This window comes from Macaca nemestrina, chromosome 6 (assembly GCF_043159975.1).
Source record: "Macaca nemestrina isolate mMacNem1 chromosome 6, mMacNem.hap1, whole genome shotgun sequence".
Lineage (NCBI taxonomy): Eukaryota > Metazoa > Chordata > Mammalia > Primates > Cercopithecidae > Macaca > Macaca nemestrina.
Window position 1 is genome coordinate 84,832,897 of NC_092130.1, and position 7,044 is coordinate 84,839,940.

Consider the following 7,044-nt stretch of genomic DNA (forward strand, 5'->3'; position numbering starts at 1 on the left):
CATTGCATGTTGAGTGTGGAAGAGCAGAAGGACTGATGTAGTGCTGGCCGTGACCACCTCACAGAGCTTCACAATCAACCCTGCACTGCCTGCCTGCCTGCAGACTTCTTCCACCTGAGAGAAATTAGCTCTTATCTTTAAAATAAACATTGTTATGAGCGATCCCAGCTGATATTCCTCAAGTGACTGAGGAGCCTCCCGGCATGGAAGTCATCCTAAGCAAAGAGAGAGTGGGACACACAAGCTTAGTGGGGTCACTGGGGCGAGTGGAGTGAGTCAGAGGATACTGAACATGTAACACTTAGCTTATTTCCAAAACCTGACTTTCTTGGTTTCATATAACAATAAGAGAAGAGTCTGAAAGAGTCATTACGTTTCTTAAGATACTTGGTGAGACTGGGAACACCTTCCACACAGCTTGGGGTCCTGCATAGCATCCCTATGGGGAGCAAGAGGAGGGAGTGTTGTTGGTGGCAGTGGCTGTAGGACCAGTCAGCATCAGTGCCATGTGTGGGCACACCAGGCAGCACCTCCTCCTGGCACCATTAACTCTCACAGGTGAGGAAAGCTTTCAAGGCAGCACGAGGCTGAGCCAATGGATGGAGGTTTTCCAGTAGCACTGGGAGCACTGGAGGCGGCATAGCTGCCCTTTGACCAACAACCTGGGCAGCAGAAGTCAGTCCTCTTCAGCAGCAGGCACCTGCAGAGGTGAGGAGGAGCCAGGAGAAATGGTGGATGCTGAATGAATGCTGGAATAACTTATTATTTTGAAACATGTTACATGTTCAGTATCCTCAGACTCACCCCACTCGCCCCAGTGACCACACTAAGCTTGGGTGCCTGACTCTCTCTTTGCTTAGGATGACTTCCATGCTGGGAGGTTCCTCAGCCACTTGAGGAATATCAGCTGGGATCGCTCATAACTATGTTTATTTTAAAGATAAGAGCTAATTTCTCTCGGGTGGAAGAAGTCTGCCGGCAGGCAGGCAGTGCAGGGCTGATTGCAAAGCTCTGTGAGGACCCTCCAGAAATACTTGCAAATGGAATGAAAAGTTTTGCAAAACGTTTGAGGTCCTATGATGGTTAGCAGGGGTCAGCACTAGATAAAGTTTATTATCATTAACATAACCCCTTTTCACCCTGAGGTTCAGGAGGCCCAGGAAAAGCATAGGCTACATTTTCTTAAAGTCTGTTTACAGATGGCCATTGTTTATTTCACTGTGCAACATTCATTTTACCAATATACAGACTTGATATAGGCTACAACCTCCTAAAGCTCTTGTAAATTGGATAAGAGATTTGCTTAGAAGAAACAAACAATGTCTTATGTATAGACTGTGTAGGAGGTAATAAGTAGGTGATGGTTCTGACATGGGATTCTACTATAAGTGGGAAAAAAACACTCCAAGGACACACAATCTTCTACATTGTAAAAGTAACAAAAATGGAGAGTGGGTGGCTAACCAAGAAAGCAAATGTGTTTATTTCAAAGAGGCACTTGATAATAAAAGTACCAATCTGATTTGAGAATTAAGGTCTTGAATCCTCCCTTCTGAAGAAACATTAAATAAACAGAAGTTTGACCTTTCTCTAGTCTTCTTTTTTTTTTTTTTTTTTTTTTTTGAGATGGAGTCTCGCTCTGTTGCCCAGGCTAGAGTGCAGTGGCGTGATCCCGGCTCACTGTAAGCTCTGCCTCCCTGGTTCATACCATTCTCCTGCCTCAGCCTCCTGAGTAGCTGTGACTACAGGTGCCCACCACCACGCCCAGCTAACTTTTTGTATTTTTAGTAGAGACAGGGTTTCACCGTGTTAACCAGGATGGTCTTGATCTCCTGACCTCGGGATCGGCCCACCTCGGCCTCCCACAGTGCTGGGATTACAGGCTTGAGCCACCGCGCCCTGCCTAGTCATCTTACATAGCACAGTGAAGAGCTGCACAAATCCATTCATTCATACGTTCATTACATCAAATATTACTTGGTCATCTGCTGTATTCTAGGAATTATGTGCCATATGAAAGCAGAGAAAATTCAAAGACGAGAAAAATATAATTCTTATCCTTGAAGAACTCAAGGTCTATTGAGTGAGGAGAGAGAAAGAGCAAGAGACAAATAAATGAATCATTGCAATATCATGTGATAAATGAATCTAAGTGACAATATGGGAACAAGAGTCACAAGTCTTATGGGGAACATGTGACATGTGGGGATATATGATCTTTGAGTTTGATCATGAACAAAAGAGAAGACTTCATTAAAGACACACAAGTCAGGTAGGGCATTGCATACTAGGCCTCGAGAAACTGTGGAGAACATTACTTTGGGAACATGAGAAAGAGTTTGGTGTGGCTGGGGCAATGGGAGAATGACTGGGGACCGGGTAAGGTGAGGCCAGAAGGACAGCCTGCAGAGCATTGTGTGCCATGCTGAGGAATTGGACTCATGCTTTTACTGGTGGTGACTCTTTGAAGGGTTTTAAGCAGAAGAGTGAGATGATCAAATTGGCTTAGTTTGACAGGTGTTCAACACTTACTGCATTCCTATTTGGTGTTGAGCACTGTTCTAGGGATTGAAAGAAGAGCACACCTCAGGGAACTCTCAGTCCATGGGAGAGGCAAACATAAACATGCTGGGGTAGTGGTCTATACAAGATGTTGGGCTTAGCTCAGCCTGGAAGATTCAGAAGAGGTTCCAGGAGGCCCTAAACTGAGTCTTGAAGGATTCATGTAACTAATTTGTGTTTTCTACTGCAATCGGATTTCATGGAATTTTAATAGAGCTCCTGGTACCTAGTAAACATTATAGAAGTAGCTATCAAATTAAGTATACTTTAAAAACAAGAGTGAAGCCAACTTTCTCCATTTGGTGTCTGGAATGGTGCCTGTACATAGTAGGTGGATTTTGTCATGCACAGTAGGTGGAGTATGTTATAGCAATGAAATGATGACAAAGAACTATGAATTTCAGTATTTAGGAAGGCGTAACTAGACAGTTAGACATGTATTCAGTAAAAGAGATTAGAGACGGGGAAAAGCCAGGATCCAACATGTCAACATGTTTTCCTTCTGGGTTATGCAGGGAGCACACACACACACACACACACACACACATACACACACGGGTACACACACAGACATACACACACAGGTACACACACACACAGAAGCACAAACACACAGACACACACACTGACACAAACACACACACACTGACACACAGACACACACTCATACACACACACATACATACACACAGAGTCAGGTCTGGTTGAGGTGAAGCGTTCTGTTTGGACATTATGAGTCGAGGATCCTGTGGGGCATCTGAATGTGTGTGTTCAGAACACTGTTGGAAATACAAATCTGAACTGAAGAAGGGCACAGAGGACATTACAGGAAGATGGCAGACGGAGCACATTCTCCATTCTCTCCCTCCCACCCTTGGAAATAGCAGAAGCAAATACAAAGTAAAATAAATCCAAATCAGTATTGGGAAACAGAATGGGAGACGTTTAGGGACTAGAAATAATGAGAAATCTCTGAAAGATAAAAGATACACTGGATTTAAGAAAATCACAGCTGGCCTAAAACTCAGGCAAAAAGGGGAATGGTTTCGAGGGAGTCTCAAGTACAAAACCTGCAGGTATGAAGACCAGGAGGGGATCTTGGACATCAGGGTGATTGGTTGAGGATATTATGGGAGTAGCCAAGTGGTTGGACAACTTTTTTTCAAAAAAGGATTTAAGTACAAAAATATTCATATAACACAGTGAGACAGGATGCAAATAAATAGTTTTTTAAAAAGAGAAAGAGAAAATAAGGATTAGAAAGTAACGCCAGGTGCAGTGGCTCATGCCTGTAATTCTAGTACTTTGGAAGGCCAAGGCGGGTACGTCACCTGAGGTCGGGAGTTCCAGACCAGCCTGGCAAACATGGCGAAACCCCATTCCTTCTAAAAATACAAAAATTAGCAGAGCATGATCACGAGCACCTGTAGTCCCAACTACTTGGGAGGCTGAGGCAGGAGAATCCCTTGAACCCAGGAGATGAAGGCTGAGCTGAGATTGTGCCACTGCACTCCAGCCTGGACAACAGAGTGAGACCCCCATCTCGAAAAAAAAGAAAAAGTAAGACTAAGCTAGGTGTGGAGTATATTAAAAAATCATACCATGAAATTCTATGCATTTGCTAGATAGAGGTGGTCACATATTTTGTGACAAACTTTCAATTAAAAGGAAAAGGGAAACAATTACATAACTGACAGCATCCAAAGAGTTAAAGACAAAATTAACTGCTTGCAATTTGATTTACACAAGCCTAGTCTGGAATTCTGTTCACGTTCAGAGCAGCCATGGGGTTAGATATGGTGGACAAAATGAAACACCAGGTACAGCATATCTGCTTGGTGCCAGTCTCTATACCTGTTTTCTAGTTTAATATTCATGACAACTTGGTCCTGTTTTGGTCCCAAACCAGTGGGCTTTACATTGTCTTTTACTTCTTTTAAGAGAAAGATGATTCTATATATTTCATTCTCTGCCAAGTACTCATCCATGCAAAATGAAGGTTGACCCTCTGTGTATCAATAATCTGTGAAGAAATCTTCCAGAAGATTTGAATCAAAGGACGTCATCTAAAATTATTGATACTCACAGCCATTCTTTTTTTTTTTTTTTTTTTTGACAGAGTTTCGCTCTGTCACCCAGGCTGGAGGGCTGTGGTGCGATCTTGGCTCACTACATCCTCTGCCTCCTGGGTTTAAGCAATTCTCTGCCTTAGCCTCCTGCCTCCTGAGTAGCTGGGCAGGCACCCACCATGCCTGGCTAATTTTTTAAAAAATATTTTTTAGTAGAAATGGGGTTTCACCATCTTGGCCAGGCTGATTCTGAACTCCTGACCTCGTGATCCACCTGTCTCGGTCTCCCAAAGTGCTGGGATTACAGGCATGAGCCACCGCACCTGGCCCCTCACAGCCATTGTTTTAAGACTACAATAAACTCTTTTGATGTCTGCTGTTGAGCAGGGTTCAATATCACTCCTTCTCGTGAAAGGTTGGTCAGCCCCAAACAAAGTCTGCTAGGGTCACCAGGAATCCCATGTCTAAACCTTTGCAATCATTATAACCGCTTGGCCATGGGATGCTGTCCACAGGTGTTCTGTGAGGATATACAGCTTATAGGGAAGAGTCAGTGTTATTGTAAATGGGTCCAACCCTTGAGTCAATTCATCTGAAAGCTCAAATGTACATTTTAGGGTACATTTATTCAAAGCTGATCAACAATTGTGTGTACACTGAAGTAGGAAGGTGTGCAAACACGAGTCTCTCACCCTCCCAGATATCCCATAATCTAATTGATATGCTAATGTATTTCTTTTCTTTTTGGCTAGCTAATGTGTTCTTTGCAAATATGAATCCCAGTGATATAATATCTGTAAAGGAGGAAGAAGGAAGGGTATGAGGTTCAAATTGATGTTAATCTATAATTAAATACTAGCTAAAATGTGTATAGATGACTAGAATTACATATGGTCATCCTGGTGTTAATCTTCACTACTATGTGCTTTTCCTCCCAAATTTAGATGTAAAACACTTCAGAGACAAATACTTCATCTTCTCATCAGAGTGTGACATTTAAGAATGTGGGCTCTGCCAACAGACTACCTGATTTGAATCCTGGCTTCACCATTTTTTAGCTGTGTGCCCATGGGCAAGGTGATTAACTTCTCTATGTTTCAGTTTCTTTGTTGGTAGAATGGGAATAATATTTGCTTTACCTTGTAAGTGTTGTTCAGTTTCAATGACCTAATATTCACAGAGGGCTGAACACAGTCTCTGTAATGTGATAAGCATGTTAATAAAGACAAGCCGCCATTATTCTTGTAGCACAACCCTATAGAACTTGTTATTATAACAATGGTAGGTGGTCAGTGTGAATGAATGGGGGAATGAATGAATGGGGAAAGAGTGAAAAGGAATCACCTCCAATCCTATAGTATTTTAGTAGCTGATTGAGCACACCCACCTGACCCTCTAAACTTGGTTTTCCCCAAAGGTGTTTTCCTGCTCATTGATGGAGCATGATGAGCACAGACACATTTCACACTGTCAACTTGCCTTAGCATCCTCCAGCCTTCTGACACAACTCATCTCCAGCTACAATGAGTGCCAGCTCCATTTATGTATCCTCCTTCCCAAATCTCCTCCATATCTGAAATCACAGTCAGAGTGTTTATGTAAGTCTCCATGGCAACAATCCATTCTCTGGTCTCCACGGTGACACTTGCAAACACTTATAACCTCTCAAATTCATTTTGTTTATTTGAAACGTCTACTGATTTGATTTATCAGCCTAAGCCATGCATAACAACACAAATCTACTTCTTTCCAAGCATAAAAAGGAAAGAGATAGGAGAGAAAATGAAGTGAAATAATATTTAGGTCATGTCTTATATAGGAAACCAAAGCCAGCATTTGTATTTCATTCCTCAAATATGTAAGGAACATGTAATTAGTACTTAAACATATATACAAATTGTCTTTTAACAGTAGAAAAATGAGATTCTTAGTAAAAAAAAAAAAAAAGATGTTTAAAACAAACATTACTGAGTTAGTAATCAGAAGATCTGAAATCTAGACCTAATTTTAAGAAATCCAATCATTCCAAGACTGAAGATTTTCTTGGCATATGAGACTATAACTGCTAAAACCAGAACAGACATGGGGAAATCGAGATGATTGCTCACCCTAGTGTGCACACTGGAGACAGTCAGCTGATACCTCCGTCCTCATCTTTGTCGTGTCATTGAGGGGTTAAAGAAAATCATTGCTGTGGTTCCTTTCAGATCTAATGTTTTGGGAGTCTAAAAAGTAGAGCTGGGCATTTTCCCCCGGAGCATCCTAGTTCACTGTGAGAATAGTGTGTCATATTTCCCAAATACAAATGCATGTTAGAAGTAGAAGTGCATTTCTTTTAGAGCTGAGTCAAATAACTTGTCAAGTCATGAACTCTAACCAACTGACTTAATTTACACATTCTTCTTCATTGTGC

At 41.9% G+C, this 7,044-nt stretch overlaps 1 long non-coding RNA gene across 1 annotated transcript; it reads right to left on the minus strand.

Annotated features, from left to right (window-relative positions):
- Nucleotides 1-358: 358 nt before the first annotated feature.
- On the minus strand, nucleotides 359-6,842 carry LOC139363596 (uncharacterized). Its single transcript, XR_011624262.1, has 3 exons — nucleotides 6,740-6,842; nucleotides 6,111-6,204; nucleotides 359-700 (listed from the first exon to the last, which is right to left on the minus strand). It is a non-coding gene; the product is annotated as an uncharacterized lncRNA (long non-coding RNA).
- Between the last annotated feature and the right edge of the window lie 202 nt (nucleotides 6,843-7,044).